The 18,184-nt window shown below is 43.8% G+C and overlaps 1 long non-coding RNA gene across 1 annotated transcript in view; it reads right to left on the reverse strand.

Annotated features, from left to right (window-relative positions):
• LOC123331822 overlaps nucleotides 1-17,952 on the reverse strand; it is a 98,688-nt gene extending 80,736 nt beyond the window's left edge. Inside the window, exon 1 of the long non-coding RNA XR_006548615.2 lies at nucleotides 17,820-17,952. This is a non-coding gene — a long non-coding RNA (uncharacterized LOC123331822). The remainder of the gene's footprint in view (nucleotides 1-17,819) is intronic.
• Nucleotides 17,953-18,184: the final 232 nt, after the last annotated feature.

Here is an 18,184-nt window from a genome sequence, read left to right on the forward strand (position 1 = left end):
TGAGATCACGTCTAGGGCCATTCACGTTGCTGCAAACGGCATTATTTCATTGTTGCTTTATGGCTGAGTAATATTCCATGATGTGTACCACATCTTCTTTATCCATTCCTCTGTCAGTGGACATTAAAGTTCTTTTCATGTTCTGCTGCTGCTGACTCGCTTCAGTCGTGTCCGACTCTGTGCGACCCCATAGACGGGCAGCCCACCAGGCTCCGCCGTCCCTGGGATTCTCCAGGCAAGAACACTGGAGTGGGTTGCTATTGCCTTCTCCATGTCCTGGGTACCGTAAATAGTACTGCTATGATCATTGGGAGGTATGTATCTCTTTGAATCAGAGTCAAATAGGCAATCCTATGTTGTTACATAACTATGTAGTGATTTAAGAGTGAAAGGGATGGAGTTTCAAAAGCCGTGTTTTCATCTCAAAAGCTTCTGTTGACCTACCCTCAAGACTTTGGACAGTTTTGAACAATTTGAAGTTTATGTGGCTCAGATATTAAAAGGGAAGGATGCCAGGACTTTTCTTAAGATATTACAAATGGCATAATACATATTGAATGCTTTGACTGTATTTTAAACACATGCAACTTGTCTATGAGTTTCCCTGGTGGCCCAGATGGTAAAGAATCTGCCTCTAAAGCAGGAGACCCAGGTTCGATCTGTGAGTCAGGAATATCCAAAACGAATAACACATATCTTGTTTATTATTTTTATAGAGGAAATCCTGACAGAGAGAGTTTTCATCATTTGCTAGTTTTCTCAGGCATAAAAAACAAAAAACTGGAAAGAGAGTAAATTCCTGCTATTGAGTCTCAGAGGATTCCTTGAGATCTTTAAAGGCAGATAAGAGAGAGAATACTGAACCCAATAGAGTCATACTTGTCATGACTGGTTATTCTTGCCAGACGCAATCTGAGTCCCTATTATGATCAAATAATGGAAACCCTTTTTATTATTAAATTTTTACTATGGATATAGTCCTCCCAAACGACAAAAAAAAATACCACCACAGAAGAAAGTAATATCATTTAGATACAAAATAAAATACTATATACATGATTTAGCAATAAGCTCACAGCAGTTGCTACGTATTAAAATAAAAAGCAAAAAATTCACTGTTTCCAAATAATGATTATTTGCAAAGTACAGTTTTGTGTTTTTTGCTTTTTATTTTTTTAAAGTAACTGTCCTTTTGAGAGAATGATTAAATTCAATCATGTTCAATACTTTGTAATGTTTCAACAAGCAAATAAGATTTTCCCAAAGGGCATTTTTTGGCTAAATTGTTTATCTATAATTTGTCCTCAAAATGATCTAACAAAGGAAAAATACGTTCTGTTGAATTTCCTATTTAAATGATTCCTGAATTTTTTGGGGCAATGGCATTAGACTGAATTTTCATTCTGGGATTCTGATGTGTGCGGACACACAGGTAGGCATGCAAAACGCTGGCCATTAAGTTAATTTTTAAATTATGTCTGAGTTTCATTTTAGACACCCTTTCACCATAGCTTTAAATCTCTCTCTCTCTGTTTTTTTTGGCTGGGATGGGTCTTAGTTTTGGCATACGAGCTCTTACCCTGTGGCGAGCAGACTCTCTGGCTGTGGCAGGTGGGCCATAGTTACCCCATAGCATGTGGGATCTTAGCTCCCCAACCAGGGATCAAACCTACGTCCCCTGCATTCCAAGGCAGATTCTTAACCACTGGGCCACCAGGGAAGCCAATGAAGTCTCTTCAACGCCCCCTTTTTCTCTTATCTTCACTTTGAGCCATCACGGCAATTAAAATATCAATCATTCGGCAAAAGGGAAAGAGACAAGGTGTTGAACTGTCAAGCTGTGTACTTAACATTAGTTATTTCCATGGTGATAGGATAATGCTATTTTTTTCTTCGTGTTTTCTATATTTCAAAAGTGTTCCGCTTTTGATTTACCTTTTAAAATAAAAGAACTATTTTTTTTTTTCCTTTACACGCTGTCTTCATCTGGCAGTTACAGGAGTTTTGTCATATTATGATCACTTGGCAGTAATGCACTCTTCCCCTTGAATTCTTTATAAAATATTAAGTTATAATTCCACAAAAAAATCAAGGACTGTTTTTAGCTAATGATAGAATATTCTGTGTCAATTAATAACTGCTTTCTTATACATGTATCTATAACCATAATACTGTATATAATATTATATACTGTTGTACAAAGTTATACACTATAGTATTATATACAGTATTATATACTATAGTATGTATGTATACTACACTATATAATACTGTATATAATATTATAATGTATTTACAACCTGTGCATTTTTTACCTAAACACTTTTCTGTCACTAATTTCATTATCTTTTTTAATGCTAGAGGCATTTTTTTTTTTTAATTTATATGGGAGTATAGTTAGTTAACAATGTTACATTAGCTGCAGGCATACAACAAAGTGATTCAGTTATACATATACGTGTATCTACTGTCTTTCAAAATATTTTCCCACGTAAGTGAAAGTGAAAGTGAAGTCGCTCAGTCGTGTCCGACTCTTTGCGACCCCATGGGCTGTAGCCTACCAGGTTCCACCATCCATGGGATTTTGCAGGCAAGGGTACTGGAGTGGGGTGCCATTGCCTTCTCCAGGAGATCTTCGCTCCCCAGGGATTGAACCCTGGTCTCCTGCATTGCAGGCAGACGCTTTACCATCTGAGCCACCCATGTAGGTTGCCACATAATACTGACCAGAGTTCCCTGGGTTATAAAGTAGGTCCTCCTGGCGGTCCACTTTACACACAGTAGCGTGTGTATCTGAATCCCAAGTGGACATCAAAGGGAATCAGTCACACGTATACATGTATCTATTCTTTTTTCAGATTCTTTTCCCATGGAGGTTATTACATACTACTGAGCAGAGTTCCCTGTGCTATACAGCAGGTCCTTGATATTCATTGTATCTTGCAAAATACCCTCTTCTATTCCTTTCTCTAGGTGCTTGGGAATATCTAATGTAGAGTACAAGCCATCTCACCAGGAAATTACAAGTATCAATTAAACAGAAAATGTCTCTATCACATACACCCTTTATTCAGGATATACTCTTTTGCAAGACACCACAAAGACTTTGTCTCTTCTGACTTTATACTGAGAAGGTATACAGTGAGAAAGCAAGAGAGATGTCAGTAACATTTACAAAAAAAAGACAGAGAACCTTGTGCCAACATGCCTGGGAAGAATCCAGAATATGAATCAAAACAATAAGCTTTTTTGGGGGAAAAAAAAACTAACAAGAAAATCTATACAAGATTTGGCTCACAGCAAACCCCAGCTTCATTCTACAACTTAGAAAAATGATTGTCATATTTTTCTACAAGGGCAAAGATAATCAGCGTTACTGGCCCTGGGGGCCAGATGGTCAGTTCTGAACTGATATAATAAAAGCAGACGTCAGCCACTTCCCAGGTGGCACAGTGGTAAAGAATCTACCTGTGAATGCAGGCTATGTGGGTTCTATCCCTGGATCAGGAAGATCCCCTGGAGGAGGGCAGTGGCAACCCACTCCAGTATTCTTGCCTGGAGAATCCCATGGACAGAGGAGCTTGGCAGGCTACAGTCCCTGGGGCACAGAGAGTTGGATGCAACTGAGCGCCTAACACACACAGCACACAGATATTGGCCACATTCAGAAGATAGAGGTTATCTGGGTTTCACTAAAACTTTATAAAAACAGGTCCCGGGGCTTGTGTGTGTAGCTGGTCAACCTCTGCAATAGATACCTAAGAAGGGAGAGGGGCTTCCCGGGTGGCCCAGAGGGTAAAGCGTTTACCTACACTGCAGGAGACCTGGGTCAGGAAGATCCCCTGGAGAAGGAAATAGCAACCCACTCTAGTACTCTTGCCTGGAAAATCCCATGGACAGAGAAGCCTGGTAGACTATAGTCCATGGGATCGCAAAGAGTCGGAGACAGCCACTTGCACTGCAAAGAGATGAAACCAGTCCATCCTAAAGGAATTCAGTCCTGAATCTTCACTTGAAGGACTGATGCTGAAGCTGAAGCTCCAGTCCTTTGCTCACCTGATGCAAAGAGTTGACTCACTGGAAAAGACCCTGATGCTGGGAAAGATTGAGGGCAGAAGGAGAAGGGGACGACAGAGAACGAGATGGTTGGGTGGCATCACCGACTCAATGGACATGAGTATGAGCAAGCTCCGGGAGATGCTGATGGACAGGGAGGCCTTCGTGTGCTGCAGTCCATGGGGTCGCAAAGAGTCGGACACAACTGAACGACTCAACAGCAACAACAGTGAAGAGTGTCCCTGGAGAAGAGCATGGCAGTCCACTCCAGTATTCTTGCCCAGAAAATCAGCCCACAGGGTCACAAAGAGCTGGACACGCCTGAGTGACAAACACACACAAGAAGAGCGCAAAGAGATTTCTCGCCATTTACGCAAAGCCAAGGCTTCAGATGAAAGCGACCACCACAATAAGAGACCAACAAACCAAAAGAACAAACTGTGAAAATATCTCCAACCCTCCAGAGGAGGATGGGGACCGTTCTTAACGCCTGGTATCTCCCACCCGTTCCTGTCTCTGCTTCTCCGGGTCCAGGGAGAGCGTATAGATTCCAGGATGTTCAGTGCATGAGGGTGCAGGAAGCTATCAGTGGTTCAGGTTTATCCCAAGAGAGAACTTCACTCTCAGGGGTGCAGATGGACCTGTGCCCCGGGCAGGAGCAGAGATGCAGACGTACAGAATGGACGTGTGGACATAGTAGGAGAAGGAGAGGGTGGGATGGACTGAGAGAGCAGCAATGACATATATACATGACCGAGTATAAAACAGACGGCTAGTGGGAAGCTGCTCTACAGCACAGGGAGCTCAGCGCGGGGCTCTGTGATGACCCAGAGAGGTGGGGGGTGGGAGGGAGGCTCCAGAGGGAGGGGCATATGTCACTGATTGTATGAATGTCTGCCGGGGTCCAGCCCCAGCTGATCCAGGGTATTCGAAGGAGAGACGGCTAGGCAAGGGTCAGGGAACAACTGCTTAATTAAACGTTAATTAAGGATATAAAGAGTAATGGAATAAGGATAGCTCAGTAGGAAAATTCAGTGGAGAAAAGAGGCTGAGTAGCTTGGTTTACGCGGGGGACCAATAAAACTTCAAGACAAGAAGCTTGCACCACTTACGTAGGCCGCAGGCGTCCTTCCGTTCTCCCGAAGGAGAGGAGACACTGAGGCCTCCCCGGTCGGATCTTAGAAGCCCAGGCATAATTAGTAAGCATGGTGGGTTCCGCGCTCCAGATGGAGACTCAACCAGAGTGAGAGAGAGACATGGGGAGACCAGTCTTTCGAGGAACTGATCCCAATTCTTTATTTTCCATGGTCTACTTTTATACACTGAGGTGTTATGCAAAAGTCACGAGGGGTCAGCAGTCCTGACTTTTATCAAAGTCAGGTGCCTCATACAAATATATACAGAGGTCTTAGGGGTGTTACATCATCTTCTGGCCGGGGGGCCTGCTGACAATTTACGACCCTCTCCTTGTGACAGCGGTCAGTCAACCAGGACACTTATTTCTCCAGGGGTGATTATTCTTAAAACAGACGCCACCCAAATAAAGTTACATTCCTATAGGGTGAGGGTGTAGTGGGTTTTAGTTAAGGAAAGAATTTACTTAGCCTAAGGTCTAACGTGATTTATATCAAAGGTTAATACTTATTTCTTCTATATATTCATTAATGTGTGTAAGGGCAGGGGATATGGAGACTTAGCAACAAACATCAGCTCAACAAATGAAAAACCCTTCACCAATATGATTTCTAATCAGCCCATTATACTTATACTAATAATTTTCTAACTTTTCTAAGGAACCTGTTTTTAGAAGGTTTAAAGCATCTCGTGCCTCTCACAGTTGGGAGGCTGTGAGCAATCACATGTGGCCGGACAAGCCTGTCAGGCAGGCTAGAGAACCTTCAGAGGAGTTTGTAGGTTAAAACACTCCTATCACGCCCAGGAATTATTATTAACTGGAGCTCTAAGTTAACTCCTTCTCCGAAAGAGGTGGTGGGGGACAGCCCCCCGTAAAGTCAGAGGTGTAGGTGAGAGCACAAAGTAGTAAAGTAGGCAGGCTCTGGTTATGGGGGTAGATGCTCGAGGATTTCCAGGGGGACTCCTGAGGCTCGATCCCGCCTTTGCGTATGTCAAGCCTCCTTCCTCATGACCTTTGCCATGGGCGGAGTGCCTCACGCCGGCCCCCAACAAATGTCATATCATTATATGATGTGAATATATGTCAAATCATTGATCAGCCAGTCCATCCTAAAGGAAATCAACCGTGAATATTCATTGGAAGGACTGATGCTGAAGCTGAAGCTCCAATACTCTGTCCATCTGATGCAAAGAGCTGACGCATTAGAAAAAACCCTGATGCTGGGAAAGATTGAGGGCAGGAATAGAAGGGGACGACAGAGGATGAGATGGTTGGATGGCATCACGACTCAGTGGACATGAGTTTGAGCAAACTCTGGGAGATGGTGAAGGACAGGGAAGCCTGGCGTGCTACAGTCCATGGGGTTCAAACAGTTGGACATGCCTTAGTGATGGAACAACATCAAATCTGGAGGACCGTGAAACATGGGTATAAACTGTTGATGGAAGCCATGGCTGAAGCTGCAGCATGTTCAACAGCTGACCCTAGATAAGCATCACTGAGCTCCTGGGTAAGCGTTCATGATCACCACAAGTAAAGAGGTTGAATGGTAAAGACTGAAATCCAGGTGCAGTGTGATAAATCCATTGGTATGCCTTGGAATGGGAGAAAGAAATGGCAGACCACTCCAGTACTCTTGCCTGGAAAATCCCATGGGCGGAGGAGCCTAGTGGGCTACACTCCATAGGGTCTCGAAGAGTCGGACACAACTCGGTGACTTCACTTTCACTTTTCACTCTCAGGCATTGGAGAAGGGAATGGCAACCCACTCCAGTGTTCTTGCTTGGACAATCCCAGGGACAGAGGAGCCTGGTGGGCTGCTGTCTATGGGATCGCACAGGGTCAGACACGACTGAAGCGACTTAGCAGCAGCAGCAGCATGCCTTGGAATATGTTCACTGCATAGATCCAGAAACATTTAACTTTTTTTTCTTTTTTTTTACTGTGTTGAGCAGTTTGTGTAAGTTGCAATTATCTCACATAAATAGCATGCTTTAAATATTGCTATCTGATTATTTGACTGTGTGTGTGTGTACGTGCTAAGTCGCTTCAGTTGTGTCCAACTCTGTGTGACCCCACGGACTGCAGCCAGCCAGGCTCCTCTGTCCATGGAATTCTCCAGGCAAGAATACTGGAGTGGATTGCCATGCCCTCCTCCAGGGGATCTTCCTGACTCAGCGATCAAACCCGAGTCTCCTGCATTGGCAGGTGGGTTCTTTACCACCAGCATCACCTGGGAAGCCCAGAAGTGACTATACTTCCTAATTATCCAGGTCGCCCCTGTGGAATCCAGCCCCAGGGTGGATTTTTGGGAAGACAGCCTGTAACTAAGCAAGTGGAATGAAAGAAATCATAGGAACAGGTCAGGTTTTAAAAATTAAATTTTATTCTATGGGTTCAGGGAAGCTAAACCAGCACAAAATGAAATCCTAGGCCAAAAAAAAAAAAAAAAAAAAAAAAAAGAATTGGAAAATGAAGTTTTAGCCTCAGGGGAAATATCAGAAAATGACTAATGTGATGAACAAAAACCACAGCTCAGATAGAGAGAGTGGGGCGAGAAAAAAGGAATGGAAATCACTCATCAAAAATGTATGAGCTGGTCTTCAATAATGAACAAACTGTAAATAGGAAGCGGCTATCACGTGTGTATGTTGTTAAAAATAAAATGAGAGATACAAGTATTGAAGAGTAAGAGGAAATAGATAATACAAAAGAGGTGATTGTATTTGTCAAGCTAGGTAATATTTTGGCTACTTAGGAGAGACATGGAGAAGTTTCCTGTATCACTGAGCCTCTGCCAGATGGTTCTATCGCTTGTGGTTAAAGATGGTCTGGCTTCCCGGGTGGCTCAGCGGTAAAGAATCCACCTGCCAATGCAGGAGATGCGGGAGAGGTGGTGTCAATCCCTGTGTTGGCAAGATCCCCTGGAGAAGGAAACGGCTACCCACCCCAGTATTCTTGCATGGAGAATCCCATGGACAGAGGAGCCCGGTGGGCTACAGTCCATGAGGTCGTAAAGAGTGGGACATGACTGAGCATGCAGTCTTTTGCACCAGTAGTCTACTGGTCTCAACAAAGAACAAATACATCCCCTTTCCTTTTAGAAGGTGAAAGTGAAATCCAGTTGTGTCCGACTCTTTGTGACCCCATGGACTATACAGTCCATGGAATTCTCCAGGCCAGAATACTGGAGTGGGTACCCTTTCCCTTCTCCAGGGGTATCTTCCCAACCCAGGGATTGAACACAGATCTCCCACATTGCAGGTGGATTCTTTACCAGCTGAGCCACAAGGGAAGTCTTCCTTTTAGACAGATGGTGAATAAATTGAAACAGTGGCAGGTTTTGTTTTCTTAGGCTCCAAAATCACCGTGGATGGTGACTGCAGCCATGAAATGAAAACACGCTTGCTTCTGGGAAGGAAAGTTATGACAAACCTGGACAGCGTATTAAAAAGCAGAGACATGACTTTGCTAACAAAGGTCCGTCTAGTCAAGGCTATGGTTTTTCCTGTGATCATGTATGGATGTGAGAATTGGACTGTGAAGAAAGCTGAGCGGCTAAGAATTGATGCTTTTGAACTGTGGTGTTGGAGAAGACTCTTGAGAGTCCCTGAAAGGAGATCCAACCAGTCCATCCTAAAGGAAATCAGTACTGAATATTCATTGGAAGGACTGATACTGAAGCTGAAGCTCCACTACTCTGGCCATCTGATGTGAAGATCCATTTCACTGGAAAAGACCCTGATGCTGGGAAGATTGAGGGCAGGAGGAGAAGGGGGTGACAGAGGATGAGATGGTTGGATGACATCACCGACTCAATGGACATGGGTTTGGGTGGACTCGGGGAGATGGTGAAGGACATGGAAGCCTGGTGTGCTGCAGTTGATAAGGGGCTGCAAAGAGTCAGACACGACTGAGGGACTGAACAAGAACCCTTAGAACTGCCTTGATACCCCACCTGAGAAATGTCCAGGTATCTTAGAATCTGACATCTAGAAGAAGATTTCGGTGAGAGTAACTTAAATCCAACCAGGTCTGTCCCTGGGGTTGCAAAGAGTCAGACACGAGTGAGCAACTAACATTTCACTTCATTGCTAGCTTTGACCAAAGATACTTAAGACTTTGCTGTGTCTTGACACTCCTGGTGGCCTTGGTGAGTGTTTTGTATTCCTTTGATAGCCAGGTGGGAAACATTTGGGGAAAACGCTTCCAGTCCTTAGGGTTAATCCTTCAAACAGCCCAGGGTGGGTTAGAAAGACTTCTGACCTACGGAACGTGATAGCATTCGGAACGGTTTTGCACAGAACGCTCACGTTTCCTATTAGCTATTTGTACATTGCTACTCTTTCTTTGAGGGTCCAAAGAGATGCATTTTATATCATCCGTATTCATCTACTCTGCTTCTCCCCTTCTGTTTGACAGTTGGACTATTTTTGTCTCTGTCCTCCATTCTCCGTGAAATCCTTTCACATTCTATTTTTTTTTTAAACTGTTCTCTTCCAATTTCCAGATTCTTTCTTAGACACTCCCAAACTATGTTTAATTCTGATTATCAACGTATATATTAAAAATAATAAGATCTGTAGCTGTTCTTCCCAAGATATCTGTTTGGCTCCCTTTCAGATTTATTAATACCATCCACGGGATCACAAAGAATCAGACACGACTGAGCGACTCAACAACAACAATATCATCTCAGTTTAATTCTGCTGTCTTCTGGTATTAGTTCTTCTTCTTTTTTTGTTTGTTTTGATGAGCCTATCATATTTTTAGCAATTAATCACTGTAATTAACATAGTGATTATCACCTTGTATCACAGAATAAGGGTACGTGATTATACCAGTAAAGATCTTTCGAGCAGCTCAGTCAGGTCTGACTTTGCACCTCAAACATAAAACCTGATGGAAATTTCTGTGTGCAAACTTTTAATTTCCGTGTTTGACGTGTTGAGTCAGGCTATTATCACAGACCAGAATCTCTTTGCCTCATTTTTTTTATTGAAACTTTCACTTGCCTGCCATCGTCAGATGAAATACCCGCACCCCGAAGAAATTATACCCACATCCTCCAAAGTTTAATTCATCGCTTCCTTTTTCCTTTCGGGTATCTAGTATGTCTACTTCTTTTTCTATTCTTTGGCCACACTAAACGACATCTCGGGATCTCGGTTCCCCCAACCAGGCATCGAACCCGTGTCCCCTGCAGTGGAAGCACAGAGTCTTAACCACTGGACTCCTAGGGAAGTCCCTAAGATGTCTGTTTCTATAATCGGTTTGAACTCATCATTTATATATGATACCCTCGCTGTGCATGGGCCAATCAGAGGAAGAAAGTACACTGGGCCATTCTCCACTCGTCTGCTAAACACAAAACTTTCCACACAGCAGACTCTCAAGTGTTAGATGAACTGAATTTTAAGCCAAATAAATTCTTTTTGGAGATGTTTAGGTATAATCTTAACCTTGGAGGATTCAGTATTTTGAGTTGGAATAGGAAAGAACAATAAAAAGAACACCATCTTTTTCGAGAGACATCTAAATATTTCCTCATCTAAATACGTAATTAAAACAGATTACATTATGTACGTTTTGAAATATTTACGCGGCAGAGACAAAGCTAGTACTTTCTCAAAAATTAAAGGAAGGAAGGGAGGAAAATCAATAATATGAAGAGATGGAAAATAATTATGTCATCAGATGAATTCATTTCAAGAAGCAAAACAACTCTACTGGGATTTTTAACACCTTGCCCCTTCTTGGGTGTATCTGATGAGATTGCCAGCAATGTGGGTTCACAGCAAAGGTCATTTTCCTTAGAAATTAATATTGCCTTATGCCAAAAAAGAAAATGTGCATGAGGGAAACGAAAGCAAAAATAAACAAAAGGGACCTAATCAAGCTTTCAAGCTTTGGCACAGCAGAGGAAGCCACAAACAAAGCGAAAAGACAATCTACGAACTGGGATAAAATATTAGCAAATTATGAGACCGAGTAGGGATTGATTTCCAGAATACATAAACAGCTCAGATAACTCAACAACAACAAAAAATGGAGTAAGACCTAAACAGACGTTTCTCTAAGGAAGACATTCAGATGGCCAAGGGGCACGTGAAAGATGTTCAACGTCCCGAATTATGAGAGAAATGCAAATCAAAAGTGTAATGAGAACATCACCCCACACTGGTCAGAATGGCCATCATCACAAAGTCCACAAATAACAAATACTGGAGAGGGTGTGGAGAAGAGAACCCTCCTATACTGCTGGGAGCAATGGTGGAGCCAATATGGAAAAACGTATGGATTTTTTTTTTTAGAAAATCTGGGCTTCCCTCATAGCTCAGTTGGTAAAGAATCTGCCCGCAATGCAGGAGACCCTGGTTCGATTCGTGGGTCAGGAAGATCTGCTGGAGAAGGGATAGGCCACCCACCCTGATATTCTTGGGCTTCCCTGGTGGCTTAGCTGGTAAAGAATCCACCTGCAAGGTGGGAGACCTGGGTTCCATCCCTGGGGTGAGAAGACCCTCTAGAGAATGGAAAGGCTACCCACTCCTGTATTCTGACCTGGAGAATTCATGTGTGTGGGGCCACAGAGTCAGACACGACTGAGCGACTTTCACTTCACTAAAGATAGAGCTACAATACTATCCTCTAAGCCCACTCCTGAGTATATACCTGGACAAAATTTAATTCAGAAAGACATATGCAGCCCAGTGTTCACAGCAGCAGTATTTATAACAGCCAGGGCACGGGAGAACCCGCAATGTCCACTGACAGATGAGTGGATGAATATCCATCTGTGGGATTCTCCAGGCCAGAATACTGGAAAGGAGTGATGTGCCCTCCTCCAGGAGATCTTCCCCGACCTAGTGATGGAACCTGCGTCTCTTAAGTCTCCTGCATTGACAGGCAGGTTCTTTTACCACTAACGTCACCTGGGAGACTATATCCCATGGACAGAGCAGCCTGATGGGCTACAGTCCATGGAGTCGCAAGAGTCGGACACGACTGAGCTACTAAACCACCACCACATACACACACACACACACACACACACACACACACACTACTAAGCCATAAACAAAGAACAAACGAATGCCATTTGCAGCAACACGGATGGACCCAGAGATTATCATACTAACTGAAGTAAGGCAGAGAAAGACAAATATCATATGATATCACTCAGACGTGGAATCTGAAAGTCACTCAGTCTTATCCAACTCTCTGCAACCCCATGGACTGCAGCCCACCAGGCTCCTCTGTCCATGGGATTCTCCAGGCAAGAATGCTGGAGTGGGTAGCCATGCCCTCCTCCAGGGGAATCTTCCCGACCCAGGGATCAAACCCTGGTCTCCCGCAATGCAGGCAGATTCATTACCATCAGAGCCACCAGGAAAGCCCAAATATGGGTGGAACCTGAAATATGATGCAAATGAACCTCTCTGTAAAGCAGAGACAGACTTACATAGAGAGCAGCCTTGTGGTTGCCAGGGAGAGAGGCAGGGACGGACTAGGAGTTTGGGATTAGCAGAAAGAAACTTCTCTCCATAGGATGGATCAACAACGAGGTCCTCCTATAGAGCATAGCCAACGATATTCAATATCCTGGATGAAGCATATCAGAAAAGAATTTCAACGAGAATACACACACACACACGTAACAATCATTTGCTGTACTGCACAGACGGGGACAAAATTGTAAATCAACTACACTTCCACTAAAAACTGAAACAGTCAACTATATACCACTTAAATGTGGAATCTAAAAAAGCAATACGAATGAACGTATCTACCAAATAGAAACAGACTCACAGACACAGAAAACAAAGTGAGGGTTACCAAATGGTAAGGGCGGAGGGGATAGGAGTATGTGATTAACAGATACATACCACTGTATATAAGAGAGGTGAGATACGTACCACCGCATATATAAAATAGGTAAGATTATGTACCACTGCATATAAAATAGGAGGGTTACGTGCCACTGTATATATAAAATAGGTGGGATATGTGCCAGTGTATGTAAAATAGATAAACAATAAGGATTTACCATACAGCACAGGGAACTAAATTCTATATCCTGGGATAAGTCACAGTGCAAAAAAGAATACGAAGAAGAACACAGATATCCTTTACCAAGCACTGTGCTGTACAGCAGAAATTTACACGGCGCGGCAAGTCAACTAGGCTTCAACAAAATAATTCTTTTGAAAAACCTGAGTTTTTCCTATATGTGGGCTTCCCTGGTGGCTCAGCTGGTAAAGAATCCGCCTGCAATGCAGGAGACCTGGGTTTGATCCCTGGGTTGAGACGATCCCCTGGAGAAGGGAAAGGCTACGTACTCCAGTATTCTGGCCTGGAGAATTGCACGGACTGTATATTCATGGGGTCACAAAGAGTCGAACACGAATGAGCAACTTTCCCTTTTTCCATATAACACTCTCCCCGGTCGAACCAAACTCTAATGAAAGACTCGCCTCATTCACTGCAATGCTCTTGACTGATGACGCGAAGACAAATAAAAAGACATAAGATTATCGGATTCTGTCCATCTATCCTCCACGTCTTTTTCCTTCCTTTCTCATTTCAACTTCCACAGCAATTGTTGGTTCCTGAGACTCAGTTCGTGACAGGGAGACAGGATTCATAGGTCACATATCTTTGTGGTGATCCACCTTTTAACAGCAGAAAAATATTTTCTTTTCTTCTTTATTTATGTGTTTGGCTCCACTGGGTCTTACATGCGGCACGGGGGATCTATTTGTCCGACCAGAAACAGAACCCAAGCCTCCTGCATTGGGAGTTCAGAGCCTTAGTCTCTGGACCACCAGGGAAATTTTTCAGTTCAGTCACTCAGTCGTGTCCAACTCTTTGTGACCCCATGAAGAACTCTCTACTTTCTTTTAAAATATACAAATATTACTTAAGAAACGTCTGCAAGAAATAGCACAGTTCCCCTCCCCCCCAGGAAAGAAACAGAATAAAACTTCCAATATGAGCATCTTATCGTTGTTGATTCTGAATACATAAATATCTAAGTGTGTGCTTTGACATATAAATATGCTTTTATAAAAGCAGATAGATAAGACATAATGTGCTTTAGGTCTGAAACGTTAGCATGGTCAACACACACACACACACAAATTCTTATTGCTGACACAAACTGAAAAATAAACAGAACTGTGGATATACAGGCTCTTTGCCTTGCTCATATTTTCGAAAACCACCATCAAATCCATTGCCTTAGGAGGCAAAAGGGCTGTTGGACAAAAGGTTCCCTTACTGCTCTCTGTCTGCGTAATTTCATACCCTGTGTCATTATCTATTTATGTACAGATTGTGGAAATGTCACTGGCTGGTCTTCCTACTTCGGTATGCAAATCTCCATGACAGAGTTCAAAAGAGGTCTTTCTTATACAAAAACGTGCCTTAGAGGTAGTGCTTTCTACCCAATTTGAAATATTCTTTTATTCGCTGTAAAAGGGCCATGCATTTCAAGGGCAGAAAATGCCATTCAGATTTGTCAGGGAGAAAAAGTCCCTGCAGAAATGATTTCTCGGCTATGCATGTTCATTTCTGACATTTCGGGACAAAGGTCATTTAAATGTGTGTTTGTGGGATTTTTAAGTTCTCACGCCTGCCATTGGCAGAGGAACAGAAAAACTGACTTATCAGACTGAGGTCATTCTCTGCATAACCTAGGATCATTAAAAAAAATAATAATTAAAAGCTGATGAAGAGAACGCAGCTGAGGAAATCAACCCTGAATATTCATTGGAAGGACTGATGTTGAAGCTGAAACTCTAATCCTTTGGCCACCCATTTGAAAAGACTCTGATGCTGGGAAAGACGGAAGGCAGGAGGAGAAGGGGATGACAGAGGATGAGATGGTTGGATGGCATCACTGACTCGACAGACACGAGTTTGAGCAAATTCCAGGAGACGGTGAAGGACAGGGAAGCCTGGTGTGCTGCAGTCCATGGGGTCACACAGAGTCAAACATGGCTTGGTGACTGAACAACAAGGTGGATTTATAATGGGACCCAGACTTCATTTTTAAGCCTCTGTCTGAGGGTGCAGATACCATCAAACGCTTTTGCATCCTTTAAAGAATATAAATTGTTTCATCGCCGGCCATTCCCTGGGACTTGGTGACTCGCTGTTAGGGGTCAGAGATAAGTCGTGGGGGTGTGCAGCTGAGATTAAGTCGTGGGGGGTGTGCAGCTGAGAGGAGACGCATGTTCAGTGTTGATAAAAATCGTAGGCCCTTCATATAATGATGGCTGCATATAAACAGCCTCCCAGGCTCTTTGGAATCAAACAACTGCAGTCTCTTACAAGAGAAGTAATGATCCTGTCTGACCTTCCGTCCAGGATGCAGCCAGCTTTCCTGAGCCCTGGGGGAGGTTTAATTTAATGCAGCCCCTGGAAGCAGCAAAGGTTTTCAGGATTCCATGCTGGAATTCTGCCAAACGTGTGATGCTCAGATCAGGGAAAACTAAAGGAAACTCTTAATTTTTCATGCATCTTCCCAATCCAGCATGTGTAACAGACGTGGGTGTCTGGAGAAAACGGATGGGTATGGGTTCCTTTGAAATTGTTTTACTCCACCCACAATGCAGGAGATGCGGGTTCAATCTTTGGGTTGGGAAGATTCCCTGGAGGAGGAAATGGCAACCCACTCCAGGATTCTTGCCTGGAGAATCCCATGGAGAAAGGAGCCTGGCGGGCTACAGTCCGTGGGGTCACAAAGAGTCGGACATGACTGAGCGACAACCTGAGTATAACACCGAGAACTGTGCTCAATAAAATGTAACAATCTTGGGGAAAGAATTTGAAAAAGAAGGGATACACGTATAAATGAATCACTTTGCTGTACACCTGAAACTAACCTAACATTGTTAATCGACTATCAGTTCAGTCGCTCAGTCACGTGTCCGACTCTTTGTGACCCCATGGACTGCAGCATCGGAGAAGGCGATGGCACCCCACTCCAGTATTCTTGCCTGGAAAATCCCATGGACGGAGGAACCTGGTAGGCTGCAGGCCATGGGGTCGCGAAGGGTCGGACACGACCGAGGGACTTCACTTTCACTTTTCACTTTCATGCATTGGAGAAGTAAATGGCAACCCACTCTAGTGTTCTTGCCTGGAGAATCCCAGGGATGGCGGAGCCTGGTGGGCTGCCGTCTATGGGGTGGCACAGAGTCAGACACGACTGAAGCAACTTAGCAGGACTGCAGCGTGCCAGGCTTCCTCATCCATCACCAACTATCTACAATAAAAAAGTTTCAAAAATATATTAAAATAATAATGAGACGACCTGTAAGAGAACTTTGTTGTATGTGGTCCACTCTGACCAACAGAGCCCTTTTCTAATCAGCCTCCCGTGTCTGGGAAAATGTTGGGATGTCAGGCCTAATGAGTTATTAGCAAGTTTCCTTGGTTTTTGTCCGAATTTCCCTCAGTCATATGGAAATACTTGCCTTTGCTCTACATTTCTGCTTTCCTCTCCTTAAAATTAATGATGGTATGTTCTTGGCAATTTTGTGGCAACTTGTGAATAGATACAGATTTAGATGTCCATATACAAATAGGTGGCTCAGATGGTAAAGAATGTGCCTGCAATGCAGGAGATGCAGGTTTGATCTCTGGGTCAGGAAGATCCCCTGGAGAAGGAAAAGTCAACCCACAGCAGTATTCTTTCCTGAAGAACTCCGTGGACAAAGGAGTCTGGTGGGCTACAGTCCACAGGGTCACAAAGAGTCAGACACGACTCAGTGACTAACACTTGGGATTCCCAGTTGGCGCTAATGGTAAAGAACCCACCTGCCAAAGCAGGAGACATGAGAGACACAGGTTCAATCTCTGGGTCGGGAAGATCCCCTGGGGGAGGGCACGGCAACCCACTCCAGTATTCTTGCCTGGAGAATCCCAGGGACAGAGGAGCCTGGTGGGCTACAGTCCATGGGGTTGCAAAGAGTCGGAGGTGACTGAAGCGACTTAGCAGGCATACACACATACAAATATTACTCTACATGCACAGAGATGCACACAGAATCTGGGGTAAACCACCCAACCAATGCAACCTGCAAACGTTTACTCCCCTACAATCCCATCTCCATCAAAAGTCTCACCTGCTGTAATCCCACCAAACCCCCCACCCGCCAACCATAGGAACAGGCCCACATCACTTATGTGAAGACAGAATCACCCACTGTTTGCCTTGCTCAGGACCTCAGGCTTGTCAACAGAGCTGGGGTAGGTTCCCTCATTTTTCCAAATTTGCAGTCTATCCCACAAATAATTGGGCAAACCATGATGGTGTTCGCCTACAGCGAATATGATGGGATATGTCAATTTCTATCTCAGCTAAACCAGAAAAAGAGTACAGGCACTGAAATGTAACCTACAGCCGTCCAGCTCAATCTCTCTTCATTCAGAAAAATTCTAATGAGCTTCTCATGGGTGCCCTTGAGTTCCACAGATGCATTAAATGACTAAAATTTCAACTGACCCTTTCTCAACTGTGTTCAGGAAGACAGGAAGTAAGAAAGCAATTACAATGTGGTTTAAGTTCTATGATGGGAGAAGCACCGATTTCACAGAGGGCTAGCAACTCATGCATTACCTGAGTGGATTGTTGTTGGTATTCAGTCACTACGTTGCGTCTGACTCTTTGCAACCCCATGGACTGCAGCACACCAGGCTTCCCTGTTCTTCACTATCTCGTGGAGTTTGCTCAAAGTCACGTCCATCGAGTCGGTGATGCCATCCAACCATCTCATCCTCTGTCGTCCCCTTCTCCTCCCGCCTTCAATCTTTCCCAGCATCAGGGTTTTTTTTCCAATGAGTCAGTTCTTCACATCAGGTGGCCAAAGTATTGGAGCTTCAGTTTAAGCATCAGTCCTTCCAATGAATATTCAGGGTTGATGTCCTTCAGGATTGACTGGTTTGATCCACCTGAGTGGATAGAAGGGGAAAATTATCATTTAT

Source organism: Bubalus bubalis, chromosome X, assembly GCF_019923935.1.
Source record: "Bubalus bubalis isolate 160015118507 breed Murrah chromosome X, NDDB_SH_1, whole genome shotgun sequence".
NCBI classification, from domain to species: Eukaryota; Metazoa; Chordata; class Mammalia; order Artiodactyla; family Bovidae; genus Bubalus; species Bubalus bubalis.